Below are 15189 nucleotides of genomic sequence, written 5' to 3' on the forward strand. Positions count from 1 at the left end.
GAGGGTGACAGAGCACTGGAACAGGCTGCCCAGGGAGGTTGTGGAGTCTCCTTCTCTGGACACATTCAAAACCCACCTGGATGTATTTCTGTGCAGACTCCCCTGGGTGGTCCTCCTCTGGCAGGGGGGTTGGACCCAATGACCTCTAGAGGTCCCTTCCAACCTCTAATGCGCCAGGGGAGATTTAGGCTGGAGGTTAGGAGGAAGTTCTACACAGAGAGAGTAATTGCGCTATGGAATGGGCTGCCCAAGGAGGTGGTGGAGCCACCATCACTGGAGGTGTTCAGGAGGAGACTTGATAGGGTGCTTGTTTGCATGGTTTAGTTGATTAGGTGGTGTTGGACGATAGGTTGGACGCAATGAATTTGAAGGTCTCTTCCAACCTGGTCTGGTCTATTCTATTCTATTCTATTCTATTCTATTCTATTCTATTCTATTCTATTCTATTCTATTCTATTCTATTCTATTCTATTCTATTCTAATGTTTTGTGATACTGTGAACCCAATGTTCTACAGACAATATCCTGTGTAAGGATGGCATTTTACAAAAGCACAGTTTTACTGTAGTACCAGTAAACACTCAGCACATGAGTAAGTTAGTGGTGAGCTTCAGTGCAAAGCTGAGACTTTATGTGAATGCAGCACCAAGTACAATAAAGCCTTTAGGGGTACCATAAGAAATAAGGCTCAAAATATCTGTAAGGATTTCTGCCTCTTCATGTTTCCAGACCACACACACCTGAGTGGCAAATTTCGCACAACTAGAAACCAGCAAAAAGAAATTTGGTATGTGACCCCTTTTTGGGAATAGGAGTAATTTCCTACTGAGAAATTACCTATTGTTTAATGGAAAGCCATTGATCTCTGCCCACCACCTGCTTAGACCAACTGTTTATTTAACACATTGGGTGATAGCAACACTTCATCTCAGAAATTACCCTTGCTGAAGCTAATGAACACCATGTTGTAATTTTAACTAGATTCAGATTTATCTCCAGTCCTAGCCAAGCACTGAGTTCATTAGCTGCTGACAATGACTGCTGTGTGTGGCTAGCATCTTAATCCACAAATTTTCCCACTAAAATCAATGTAACCAAGCATGCAAAAGTTGGCTCAGCCACCTCAGGTGGGATACAGTGTGCAGTTCAAGGTGTCCTCCTTTCACAAGATTCAGTTCAATGAGATTAAGGGAATTTACATTTCATAGTGTGGGAGGTTTAGGCTGTACCTTGAAAATTTTCCACAGATCTTGAACAGAAAGTGGTAGAATGCAAACAAATCACCATGGGCTGTAAAAAGGAAAATAGTGATAAGTTCGAGGGGTTTGGAGCACAAGCCCTGTGAGGAGAGGCTGAGGGAGCTAGGATTGCTTAGCCTGGAGAAGAGGAGGCTCAGGGGAGACCTTCTTGCTGTCTACAACTACCTGAAGGGAGGTTGTAGCCAGGTGGGGGTTGGTCTCTTCTCCCAGGCAACCAGCACCAGAACAAGAGGACACAGTCTCAAGCTGCACCAGCGGAAGTTTAGGCTGGATGTTAGGAGGAAATTCTTCACACAGAGAGAGATTGGCCATTGGAATGTGCTGCCCAGGGAGGTGGTGGAGTCACCAAACACTGGAATTGTTTAGGAAGAGACTGGATGAGGCACTTGGTGCCATGGTTTAGTTGATCAGATGGTTCTGGGTGATAGGTTGGACTCGATGATCTCAAAGGTCTTTTCCAACCTGGTTAATTCTGTATTCTGTATAATTCTGTAAACAATCATAGAATCATAGAAACACTGTTCACTGTAGCATGATGTGAATCTCCCTCTTTCAGCAGAACATATGGGGAATGTATTAATCTAGAAGTAACCATTTGGTTGGGTAGTGGAGAAAGAAACAGCAGAATGAACAGCAGTGGAGAGAGAAAGACTGAAATTTGTTCTTACATATCTGTGCATTGCTGTGTTGTAAATGGTTTATTTGCTACATAGTTTGAGCTTACAAAAAAAAAAAAAAAACCACAAAAAAAACCCAAAACCAACATTGGTAAAGAATGAATAGAATAGAATAGAATAGAATAGAATAGAATAGAATAGAATAGAATAGAATAGAACAGAACAGAACAGAACAGAACAGAATTAACCACCTCCCTGGATGAGGATGAGAGTGGTGGAACACTGGAACAGGTTTCCCAGGGAGGTGGTTGAGGCTCCTTCCCTGGAGATATTCAAGATGAGGCTGGAAGAGGCCTTGGGCAACCTGATCTAGTTGAGGATAGCCCTGCTGACTGCAGAGGGGGTTGGACCTTTGGAGGTCCCTTCCAACCCAGACCATTCTATGATTCTATGGTTCTGTGATTCTATGACTGTGATTCTATGACTTTGTGATTCTGTGACTCTATTACTCTGTGACTCAGCAATTCTGTGACTCTGTGGTTCTGTGGTTCTATGTATCTCTTCTTCTGCCCCTGAAAAGTAGTGCAGCATTCTCTACAGAGGTAATTTCTCCACAAGAAACTATGTGGGTTTTTTGGTTGTGGGTTTGGTTTGGGGTTTTTTTTTTGGTTGGTTGGTTGGTTTTTGGTTTGTTTTTTTGTTGGTGGTGGGCTGGGGTTTTTTATTAAAAACAAAAAAGTCTGAATGGAAAGGAACCCTGTTTCACTGCAGCCATATGTTCCTAACTCAGGGATTTGAGTGACAAGGTGGAAGCTCTCCCTGTCCTGTCTCTACCTGTTCCCTCTGTAATTTTTGTTTAGTATTATGCCAGTACACATTAAACCTCACTTAGAAGAGCCAACATACCAGACACCCTTGACTGTCCCAGCTGCTGGCTGTGCTGACACTTGCTGTAACTGACCCTCCTGACCATTCTTTCTTATAAATGCAGAAATAAGAGAACATGCTTGTCAATGAGCACATCATATCCTCTCTTGGATGTTGCAGCCACTGTTCTCCTCATGTTGAGGTGAAATCTTCTATGTTCAAGTTTCCATCCATTGTTCCTTGGCTTATTACTGTGCACCACCCAAAAGAGTTTGGCCCCCTCCACTTGACACCCACCCCTCAGATGTTGATTGATATTGATGACATCCCCCCAGGATCCCATTGGCTCTTTTGGTGACAAGGGCACATTACTGTCCCTTGCAAAACTTGCTGTCCACCAGCACTTCAAGGTCTTTCTCCATGAAGCTGCTCTTCTGCAGCACCACCCCTAGACTGTATTGGTGCCTGCTGATATTCCTCCCTAGATGCAGGACCCTGCACCTGTCCTTATTGAACTTCATGAGGTTTGCTTGCACCCAGGTCTCAGCTTGTCTCTCAGATCTTGTGGGATGGCAACACAGCCTGACAGGTGTCAGCCACCTCCCCCCAGTTTGGTATCATCAGGAACTTGCTGAGGGTACGCTCAATCCCTTCAGCCAGCTCATTGATAAAGACATTGAACAAAACTGGGCCCAGTACTGATCCCTGGGGAACACCACTGGCCACAGGCCTCCAAGTTAACAATTTGTTCAGAAAACTATCTAGAGAAGGGACCAAAGAAAATCATGAAAGAGCAGGAAAGATCTGTCTTGGGTGGCTCCTTGTTTGGAGAATGATTTAGTCGGTTTTGTGGCCATGTTTGCCACGGCAAAGCTACTTTTCTGATCTCAGCTGAAAAGATGATACAAAGATGGATGTCTGCCTAACTAATCCATGTGGCTATTACTTTGCATTTTCCTTCTTTATTACATTTTCAGGATCAGGAGGAGATAAGCATTACTACAAGCCACTGTTACCAATATCAAGGAGATGTACACACACAAGATGTTGGAGGAAAATTAAATTCCACGTGTAAATAGCAGACAAGCTGCTGTAGGAAAGTGCCAGGTAATTAAATTTGAGAGAGAGCCACAGGTTTGGGAACTCTCACAGTGATGAGATCTGTCAGGCACACAGATAAGAATTTGTATTTTAACAATATACAAGGATTCACATTACATCTTTTGTTTGGTTTTGTTATTTTTTAATGGGAGAATGAAATAACTCAGTCATTGGTGCCAACAGTTCCAACCAGTTTGTAATGCTGTGAAGGTAAATATCACTCTGGTTGGGCTACCACCTTGCTGACACTGAGAGACAGAAGTTATAAATAATAAAGCAGGAACTAGTCCTCACCCAGCAAATGGCAGAGGATGAACTTATCTCAGGATAGTGTCTTAACAAACGGCCCAAAGAACACAGCATCACAGAATCACAGTATCACCAAGGTTGGAAGAGACCTCAAAGATCATCAAGTCCAACCTGTCACCACAGACCTCATGACTAGACCATGGCACCAAGTGCCACGTCCAATCCACTCCTGAACCCCTCCAGGGACAGTGACTCCACCACCTCCCTGGGCAGCACATTCCAATGGCTAACAACTCTCTCAGAGAATAACTTTCTTGTCACCTCCAGCCTAAACATACCCTGGAGCAGCTTGAGACTGTGTCCTCTTGTTCTGGTGCTGGTTGCTAGAGAGAAGAGACCAGCCCCTTCCTGGCTACAACCACCTTTCAGGTAGTTGTAGAGAGCAATGAGGTCTCCCCTGAGCCTCCTCTTCTCCAGGCTAAACAATCCCAGCTCCCTCAGCCTCTCCTCACAGGGCTGTGCTCAAGGCCTCTCCCCAGCCTCGTTGCCCTTCTCTGGACATGTTCAAGTGTCTCGATGTCCTTCTTAAACTGAGGGGCCCAGAACTGGACACAGTACTCAAACACACAGCCCCAAAAGCAGAGGGGAGCACCAGAAGGGACACAGCAGATCTGCCTGACCTAAACTGGAAACCTGTACATTCACCTCCCACTTGCCAGATGAGAGCCTGCCAGAGTCATAGAATCATGAAATCATAGAATTGTTAGGGTTGGAAGGGACCTCAAGGATCATCTAGTTCCAGCCCCACTGCCATGGGCAAAGACAACTCACACTACAGCAGATTGCTCACAGCCACATCCAGTCTGGCCTTCAAAACCTCCAGGGATTAGGCTTCCACCACCTCCCTGGGCAACCTGTGCCAGTCTCTCACCACCCTCATAGGGAAGAATTTCTTCCTAACATCCAATCTGAATCTACCCATTTCTAGTTTTTATCATACCCCCCTAGTCCTATCACTACCTGATACACTAAGAAGTCCCTCCCCAGCTTTCTTGTAAGCTTTCTTGTAAGTCAAGGGCTTGCTTGTCATCTGGCACCCACTTATCTCTTTTTCATGTTGTGCCTCTCTGGGTTGTGCAAATTCTAGATTCAAAGTGATACAGAAGGCAAATAATTTCCAGTATGTCAGAGAAAGGAAAATATTTGTTTTTCTCATATGTATATGTAAAAGCTTACAGGCAAAATTGTGTCACACAATGAAATTCCTGCACTGCATGACAGATGGGCTCCAAATTTCAGCGTGGCAAAAAAACAGCCCCAACTTGCTATTTTGCACTCTTAGCACAAATTTTCAGCCATGCTTACTACTGGTAACACAGAAAATGATTTTACATCTACCAAAAACAAGTGGATATGCCTGAAGGGACAGCTGCCTACAGAGAGCCCACAATGGAGCAGTTCTTCAAGAGCTGCAGCCCATGGAGGACCCCACACCGGAGAAGGGGAAAAGTGAGAGGAAAGGGGAGTGGCAGAGACCAACTGCTATGAGCTGACCAGAACCCTCATTCCCCATCCCCCCTATAGAACTCAGTAGCGGGAGGAAGAGGAGCTGGGAATGAAGGAGTAAAGTTTCATGGGGAACACAGGAAGAATTTGGCTTTGTCTTTGTTGCTCACTGTGTTAATTTATGTAAATAAATTTAATCTTCCTCAAGACAAGTCTGTTTAGCCTGTGAAAGAAACTGTAATCAAGCTCCCTGTCCTCATCTTAATCCACAAGCTTTTCCATCTTACTTTCTTCCCTGTCCTGTGGGGAAATGCGAGAGCAGCTAGGTGAGAGCCTGGCAACCAGTCAAGGTCAATCCACCATGTTTAACCAGGTTGGAAAAGATCTTTGAGATCATCAAGTCCAACCTTTCATCCAACACCAGCTGATCAACTAAACTATGGCACTAAGTGCCTCATCCAGGCTCTTCTTAAACACCCCCAGTGATGGTGACTCCACTACCTCCCTGGGCAGCACATTCCAATGGCCAGTCTCTCTTTCTGGGAAGAACTTCTTCCTAACATCCACCCTAAACCTCCTCTGGCACAGCTTGAGACTATGTCTTCTTGTTCTGTCACAGGTTGCCTGGGAGAAGAGACCAACCCCCACCTGGCTATAACCTCCCTTCAGGTAGTTGTAGAGAGCAATAAGGTGTAGGAAACTAAATCCTGTCTCTCTTGATGTGAATCAACAAAGATAAAATCACCTTTGCTGCTTGCCCAGACAATAGCTGATGTGTATTGGGCAGAAACCACTGGATAAAGCCTCTCTGGAATGTGCATAGACAAGATCATCCCTACCCATCAGCTACCCTGGAAAGGGAGGATGGTGAAAAGGACAATGGATTCACCACCTGGACACATGCCTAAAAAACTGTATAAAAGTCCTGAGCAATACTGGCTCAGGAGAAGAAAAAAGACTTGAGCAATGCCTGCTCTGACAAGGAGAGAAAAGGACAGACACATGAGAAAAGACATCACCATATAGCCTGGAGGCAGCAGACCAGGAGGAGCCCTCTCTCCGTGTCCTACGTTCTGCCTTCTGCAAGTCATGGAGCTGAAGACGCTGCTCAGAGAAGGACTTGGACTTTGGGACCTCTCCCTCCCCTCCTCCAGTGGAGGACAGCACAGCCAACAAGGATGACATTTCCTCCAAGCCAAAGTGGCAGCACTCTTCCTCCACAGACCCAAACTGCCTTGGTGGGGTTGTGCGTAGTAGTATAATTAGTGGCCACTTCTCTCTCTTCTCCCTATTTTTCCACCCTCTCTCTCCCTTCTTGTGTTCCATCCACTTTATTCTGTTAATAAATGGCCTCAAGGGCTGTTGATATTTTGGCCTCATTTGTGCCTCTACTTTTGTAACACAGGAATACAGAATTGTTAGGGTTGAGAAGGGACCTCCATGCCATGGGCAGGCACACCTCACACTACAGCAGGTTGCTCGCAGACACATCCAACCTGGCCTTCAAAACCTCCAGGGATGGGACTTCTACCACCTCCCTGGGCAACCTGTTCCAGGGTCTCACCACCCTCATGGGGAAGAACTTCTTCATAACATCCAACCTGCATCTACCCATTTCTAGGGCTTTTTTCCATTCCCCCCAGTCCTATCATTACCTGACACAGTAAAAAGTCCCTCATCAGCTTTCTTGTAGGCCCCCCTTAAGATATTGGAAAGCCACATTAGTTATCTGGAACATAATTAATTCCATGAAAGAATATCCATCCCACTCTAGGCATTTATTTTGCCTGACATAGGAGATTCTCCTTTTTTCTTAACCCTAAAATCTCACAGGGATTTACTGCACAATTCTCACTGCCATATAAATTATTTGAGTTTTGCCAGCTTCTGGACTTTACCCTGGAGTAATCTGATGGCTGCTTGATCCAGCCAATTACAAGCTACAATTCTCCTCCCAGTTATGGTGTGTACTTGTAGGCACAGCCTTTGCTTGTCAATCTGTTGCTTTGTTCCCCAAATCAAACTTTGTTTTCTTGCCAAAAAGCAAAGCAAAGCCATGTCCCCCCCCTGCCACACAAACATATGCAGGAGAATGAGTGCCTATTTTCTGACCATCAGTGATGCTGAGATTGACTGGGAGAAACAGCAAGGACTCCAGCTACCACCTCTGGCTCAGTGAGCCAACTTTGATTGTTCTCATTTTGTTTAACAGCTGATGTATAATTGCCGCTGGTTTGGACTGTAACACAAGAAATGAAGCGCTAGGGGAAGAAAGAAACCTTCTTGGCACCTGCAGTTTTATTCCCTTTCTTGTAGGGAGGAAGATCTGTTCTTGATTGCATTACTTCTTTGAGAAATTTCCTTTTCCCCAAAAAAGCCTCTGGAAGCAGGTCCAGAGGAGGGCCACAAAAATGATTGGGGGGGATTGTAGCAGCTCTGCTACCAGGACAGGCTGAGGGAGGTGGGGGTGTTCAGCCTGGAGAAGAGGAGACTCCAGGGAGACCTAAGAGCAGCCAGCCAGTACCTGAAGGGGGCCCAGAGGAAGGATGGAGGGAGACTGTTTGCAAAGGCTTGCAGGGACAGGATGAGGGCCAATGACTTCAAACCAGAGCAGAGCAGATTTAGATTTGGTATCAAGAACAAGTTCTTTACTGTGAGGGTGGTGGAACACTGGAACAAGTTTCCCAGGGAGGTGGTTGAGGCTCCTTCCCTGGAGATATTCAAGGTGAGGCTGGACGAGGCCCTGGGCAACCTGATCCAATTGGGGATGTCCCTGCTGACTGCAGGGAGGTCAGACTGGATGACCTTTAGAGGTCCCTTCCAGCCTGCACCATTCTAAGATTCTGTGATTCAGATTTGTGCACAAGATCCTAAAGTTTTGTTGCATCCTTAAATTCCCAGTGTACACTTAAAGAAAAAAAATCTCCTTGATTTGTTCTTACTCTATTTTAATTTGCTCTTCCAGTTAATATTTACCTTACAGACAACTTTATTCTATTTCACACTCCCTGCAACCCTTATCGTAGCTCATGGGTATACGTGGGTAATCTCTTCAGTAGCAATCCACTTCAGGGCACAAGACAGTCAAATGAGCATGCAAGCCCTTGAAGCTATTGTTCAAATGGAAATTCAACTTGCAGATCCCAAAACACTTGCCTTTATTTAAATTAGTTTGAGCTAATCGCATCCTGGGCTGCAGCAAGTGAAGCACAGCCAGCAGGTGGAGGGAGGTGATTCTCCCCCTCTCCTCTGCTCTGGTGAGACCCCACCTGGAGCACTGTGTCCAGTTCTGGAGCCCCTAGTACAGGAAGGATCTGGAGGTGCTGGAACATATCCAGAGAAGGGCTACGAGGGTGATCAGAGGGCTGGAGCTGCTCTGCTATGAAGACATATTGAGGGAGTTGGGGCTCTTCGGTCTGGAGAAGAGAAGACTCTGAGGAGAACTAATTGTAGCCTTCCAGTGTCTGAAGGGGGCTACAAGAAAGTTGGGGAGGGACTTTTGAAGGTGTCAGGGAGTGATAGGACTGGGGGGAAACGGAGCAAAACTAGAAATGGGTAGATCAAATTGCATGTTAGGAAGAAGTTGTTCCCCATGAGGGTGGTGAGAGACTGGCACAGGTTGCCCAGGGAGGTGGCGGAAGCCTCATCATTGGAGGTTTCTAAGGCCAGGCTGGATGTGGCTGTGAGCAACCTGCTGTAGTGTGAGGTGTCTCTGCCTATGGTTGGAACTGGATGATCCTTGAGGTCTCTTCCAACCCTGACAATTCTATGATTCTCTGACACTGGACACTCCCAGACACATCTACAGAAGTTGTTTCATATTCTCAGCAGAGACTGTCTGTACCTGAGACACGCATGACAGTGAACAGAGATGGAAATTAATTTCATCACTGTGATGAACACACCACTACAATAAAACTTCATTTGCAAGTTCCACTGGAACAGGAACAGATGCAGGGGAATTAGAACATAAAATACTTTTCTCAGTATCTCTCTCACTCTCTCTCCCCCCCCTTCTTCTTCCCCCCAGATTCATCAGAGAGCTCTGCTGTGCTTTATTGCTGAAAATAAAAGGTAGGCTGTCGGCAAAATGACAGCCACTGCTGAAGTCATACATTGAAAGTTAGTCTCACAATAACCTGCTCCACAACACCACCAAACAGCATTACTCTTTCCAAATGGGTTATTTTCTTTGGGGACAATTTACTTTGAGGGATATATTACTTTGTACTTTCACATGGCTTTTCACTTGCTTTGGGAACTTTCCTTGGGAAGGGCCCTGATATGTCTGGGTTTATATACATATATAGAGTTTGTTTCTTTTCATTTGACCTGTAAATGATCTCCGTTTCCAGAAGCCCTCTGTGAAATATCTGCACATATGGAAAAAAGAAAGTCTAAAAAGCTCCAAGTCAGATGAAGCCTTGAAGCCTTATCAAGTACAAACAATTAAGTGGTCTGGGAACAGTGACACGCAAACAGAACTCTTGTAAATACCTTCAGACAATACTGGAATTCTTTTCTTCTATTAGAAGGAACAAGTTTTAGTGTAATGTTCCCCTGAAACTGCATCAAGCCTGGCAGTTATAAGGAATCCTAACAGGACAAGACTGTTTCTTTTTGCTCTCCTCATCCCTAGAGAAAACACCAATGCGAATGGGTGAAGAAAGCCCTAGCTAGGCTCTAGCAAGCAATGCCTCTCAGATTCAACACATTCAGAAAAGTATCCAAAGAATTTCCTAAACACAGCTTCTTTGATTCATTTCAAACAGTAACCAAGTCAAGCAATACTGAGACAAAGCTAAAACAGGTACTAATAAATTTCCACCCTTGCTCAGGTTGAGCAGTAGCGATAGAAGGAATCGATTTCCAAACGCATCACCAAAACAAAGCAGCAGTGAAATGACCTGAGAAGATCCCTAAAAATAGTCAAGTTCCTTTTCCCCTCACAATAGTTCAAGAGAGATGTACATTAGAAGAACGAAGAGGACTTTTATTTACTTCTTTTTGCTTTTATTTCTGTGAGCATTGTGCTAACTGCCTGTCCAGAAAAGAATGCTAGCCTCTTACCAACACAATTGCCTTCCAAGACAAAAGGCTTCCTGAGTGAATCCATTTAGATCTGGACATTATTGCTCTCTGTTAATAAAATTGTGACATAAATTCTATTTCTGGCTCCTAAAATCAGAAAAGTCAAAACTACAGGGTCTAGGATGCAAGACTGATACTGTAATCACAGCTCTTAATTTCAATGTGCTGTTTACATCTCTGCTACAGCAGCTTATGAAATGGCTACAGAGGCGACGTGACTGCCTGGTACAGATTGAGGGGTACAAGCATTGACTCACATGGAACTCACTCGCTAAAAAGGCACAGCAGAGGTGAAATCTACAACAGGAGAAATCGCAGCAACCTGAGAAACCGCAAAACATACTGTAGGCAGCTTCTGCTGCTCTAGATAGTCAGAGGCAAAAACTAAGAGCACACACTGCTGAACGTATAAATCAATGACAAACCTTCCTCAGAAGTGATCTGTGTGGTGCTTGGTGCACAATGGCAGATGCCACAGCATATTTTTTCATGATGCAAGGCTGCTCAAGATCATCTATGGATAATGAACCATGACAGCTTGGGATTTGATAAAATGCAAGCTGATGGTGAGAGAAGGCAAAGGACACAACCACTCTCTGAAGAGCCAGCAAATGCATATAAACTGTGGGGATTCTTTTGGTTTGCATCTTTACCATCGGCATGCAGTGTGAGGCATTACCACAAACTCACACCTTCATTAATCTAACAGACTGTACACCAGAAAAAGCCATTTTCATTTTATTTCTCAGAAAGCACCAGGCACTACAGCATTTAACAGGCAATATAGGTAGCAGAATGAATGTTTGCTTCAAGTACCTTATATGACCGGCATCAACCTGCTTTTCACAGGGGAATCTTGAAGGAAGGCTCTAGGCAGTCACTTTCCAGTTTCTTCACAGCTCACAAAAATATCCTTTTCTCCCTTTAAGAGAAAGACATTGCATGTAAGCACTTGCCAGTACTTCTGCAGTTGTACTTTCCATCTTTGCCCACCAACAACTGCTGCTAAAAAATCCTCCTTTAATTGCACTTGGTTTGTTTAGTGCCCTTCAGCTGCTGATTGCCAGAAGCTGGTTATCATGAGAGTTAATCAAATGGGTAAGACACAAAGAAACAAAACCAAAATACCCAACAAGTCTTCTTCATCACAGGCTCATATGGATTGTTTTCTTAGTGAGCTCTGATGTTCCATATTTATGTAGGTGTCAGGAGTGAGGCAAGTATGGTGAACTGTAGTGATCTCAGCACACCTCGTATTTTCCAGCTGCTGCATTCTGCATTCCTCAAGGTTCCTTAACTGAGCTTGCTCAGTCAATTCATTTCATACCAAACCCACATGGATTTATATCTGCACATTTTTGTAACTTCTATACACAATCAGATAATTTCAAAACTATTAATTTCCTCATTCATGTTGATAAAGATGTGCAGAGTGAATGCCAAGAGGATGGAGCCAGGCTCTGCTGGGTGATGCCCAATGCCAGCACAAGGGGCAATGGTGGAAGGTGAGGCATAGGAAGCTGGCTGGAAAGCAGCCCTGAGGAGAGAGACTTGGGGGTGCTGGGGGACAAGAAGCACAACATGAGCTCTCAATGTGCACTTGCAGACCGGAAAGCAAATCAGATCCTGGGCTGCATCAAGAGAAGTGTGGCCAGCAGATCAAGGGAGGTGATTCTCCCCCTCTACTCAGCTCTGGTGAGACCCCACCTGCAGTATTGTGTCCAGTTCTGGAGCCCCTATTACAAGATGATCTGGATGAGGGCATTGAGTCCATCATCAGTAAATTTGCTGACGACACCAAGCTGGGCGCAAGAGTTGATCTGCTGGAGGGTAGAGAGGCTCTGCAGAGGGACCTTGACAGGCTGGACAGGTGGGCAGAATCCAAGGGCATGAGATTTAACACATCCAAGTGCCGGGTTCTGCACATTGGCCACAACAACCCCATGCAGTGCTACAGGCTGGGGTCAGAGTGGCTGGAGAACAGCCAGGCAGAGAGGGACCTGGGGGTACTGGTCGATGGTAGGCTGAACATGAGCCTTCAGTGTGCCCAGGTGGCCAAGAGGGCCAATGGCATCCTGGCCTGCATCAGGAACAGTGTGGCCAGCAGGAGCAGGGAGGTCATTCTGCCCCTGTATACTGCACTGGTTAGGCCACACCTTGAGTACTGTGTCCAGTTCTGGGCCCCTCAGTTTAGGAAGGATGTTGACTTGCTGGAACGAGTCCAGAGAAGAGCAACAAAGTTGATGAGGGGTTTGGAACACAAGCCCTACAAGGAAAGACTGAGGGAGCTGGGGTTGCTCAGCCTGGAGAAGAGGAGACTCAGGGGTGACCTTATCACTCTCTACGACTACCTGAAGGGAGGTTGTAGACAGGCGGATGATGGTCTCTTCTCCCAGGCAGCCAGTACCAGAACAAGAGGACACAGTCTCAGGCTGCGCCAGGGGAGGTTCAGGTTGGATGTTAGGAAGAAGTTCTATACAGAAAGAGTGATTGCGCTATGGAATGGGCTGCCCGGGGAGGTGGTGGAGTCGCCGTCATTGAAGGTGTTTAGGAGGAGACTTGACGGGGTGCTTGGTGCCATGGGTTAGCTGTTTGGGTGGGTTGGATTGGTTGATGGGTTGGACATGATGATCTTGAAGGTCTCTTCCAACCTGGTTTGGTTTATTCTAATAAAAGTTATTCTAATAAGAGGGATATGGAGGTGCTGGAAGGTGTCCAGAGAAGGGCCACGAGGACGAGCAGAGGGCTGGAGCACCTCTCCTATGAGGACAGACTGAAGGAGTTAGGGCTGTTCAGTCTGGAGAAGAGAAGGCTCCGAGGTGACCTCATGGTGGCCTTCCAGTATCTGAAGGGGGCCTACAAGGCTGGGGAGGGACTTCTCAGGATCTCAGGGAGTGATAGGACTAGGGGGAATGGAATGAAGCTGGAGGTGGGGAGATTCAGGCTGGATGTGAGAAGGAAGTTCTTCACCATGGGAGTGGTGAAGACCTGGAATGGGTTGTCCAGGGAGGTGGTTGAGGCCCTGTCCCTGGAGGTGTTTAAGACCAGGCTGGATGAGGCTCTGGCCAGCCTGATCTAGTGTGGGGTGTCCCTGCTCGTGGCAGGGGGGTTGGAACTAGATGATCCTTGTGGTCCCTTCCAACCCTGACTGACACTATGATACTAAGCTCCATGGAAACATGAGGAAGAATGTTTTCACTGGTAGGGGGACAGAACACTGGAATAGGCTGCCCAGGGGGGGTTGTGGAGTCTCCTCCATTCAAGACCTGCCTGGATGTGTTCCTGTGTGATTTGCTGTAGGTGATCCTGCTCTGGCAGGGGGGTTGGACTGGATGAGCTTTTGAGGTCTCTTCCAGCCTCTAACACTCTGTGATTCTGAACAACCTGATCTTCCTTACGAGGAGGGACTGAGGAAGCTGGGTCTCTTTAGTTTGGAGAACAGGAGACCAAGAGGTGACCTCACATTCATGTTTATAAAACGGTTTGCTTTGAGGCAAAGGTAACACAAGCCAATTAAACCCTGAGACTCAACCAATTTCAGAGTACTATTCAGATTATACCTTTATTTATTTATTTTATTTAATTCTCAGCTTTCCTATCTTCCTTCTACAGGGTCTCTTATTCTGATAAATTAAGAGAACTCACATCACTTTTTTTCCCCCCACAGCTACGACTTAGAAGCTCCAGTGAAGTGAAGACTGAATGCTTACTGTGCTGGAAATTGTTTGAACAAGACTGCTAGAAGCCTTAAGGATTTTTATAAATCAAATCCCTGAGACAGGAAGAAGATAGGAGGGAAGCTGCATCAACATATTGGTTATACAGACAGAAGCTGAGGTAGACACAAAAATGAAACACTATGTTGAATGTCAAACAAGGAGTCTAGTGCAGGTAACAGAATACAGAATTAACCAGGTTGGAAAAGGCCTTGAGATCATCAAGTCCAACCTATCACCCAACACCATCTAATCACTAAAACCATGGCACCAAGTGCCTCATCTTTTTAAACACTTCCAGTGATGGTGACTCCACCACCTCCCTGGACAGCACATTCCGATGGCCAATCTCTCTTTCTGTGAAGAAATTCTTCCTCACCTCCAGCCCTAACCTCCCCTGGTGCAGCTTGAGACTGTGTCCTCTTGTTCTGGTGCTGGTTGGCTGGGAGAAGGAGACCAACCCCCACCTGGCACACAACCTCCCTTCAGGCAGTTGTCTACAAGGCATTAGGGTCACCTCTGAGCCACCTCTTCTCTAGGCTAAACAGGACCAGCTCCCTCAGCTACCTCACACAGGGATGTGCTCCAAATCCCTCCCCAGCTTTGTTGCCCTTCTCTAGACACATTCAAGCAACTCAACATCTTTCTTAAACTGAGGGGCCCTTCCAAGCCTTAAATGTTTTGAATCCCTATCTTACATGCAGTGCTGTGGATTATTTTCCTTAGTAAGAAACACCACCAGCATTTCATTTTGTTACAGTCTTGGCAACATTTACAGCAGAGA

General features: G+C 45.8%; 1 protein-coding gene across 2 annotated transcripts in view; it reads right to left on the minus strand.

Annotated features, from left to right (window-relative positions):
• Positions 1-15189, minus strand: part of LOC137455036 (synaptotagmin-1) — a 535786-nt gene that overhangs the window by 404389 nt on the left and 116208 nt on the right. For both annotated transcript variants that reach the window (XM_068165552.1, XM_068165544.1), the window contains exon 2: positions 11506-11611. The gene's annotated coding sequence lies outside the window, so the exon portion shown is untranslated. The remainder of the gene's footprint in view (positions 1-11505; positions 11612-15189) is intronic.

This window comes from Melanerpes formicivorus, unplaced genomic scaffold, assembly GCF_026170545.1.
Source record: "Melanerpes formicivorus ecotype bairdi unplaced genomic scaffold, bMelFor1.0.p_v2 SCAF_3, whole genome shotgun sequence".
NCBI classification, from domain to species: domain Eukaryota; kingdom Metazoa; phylum Chordata; class Aves; order Piciformes; family Picidae; genus Melanerpes; species Melanerpes formicivorus.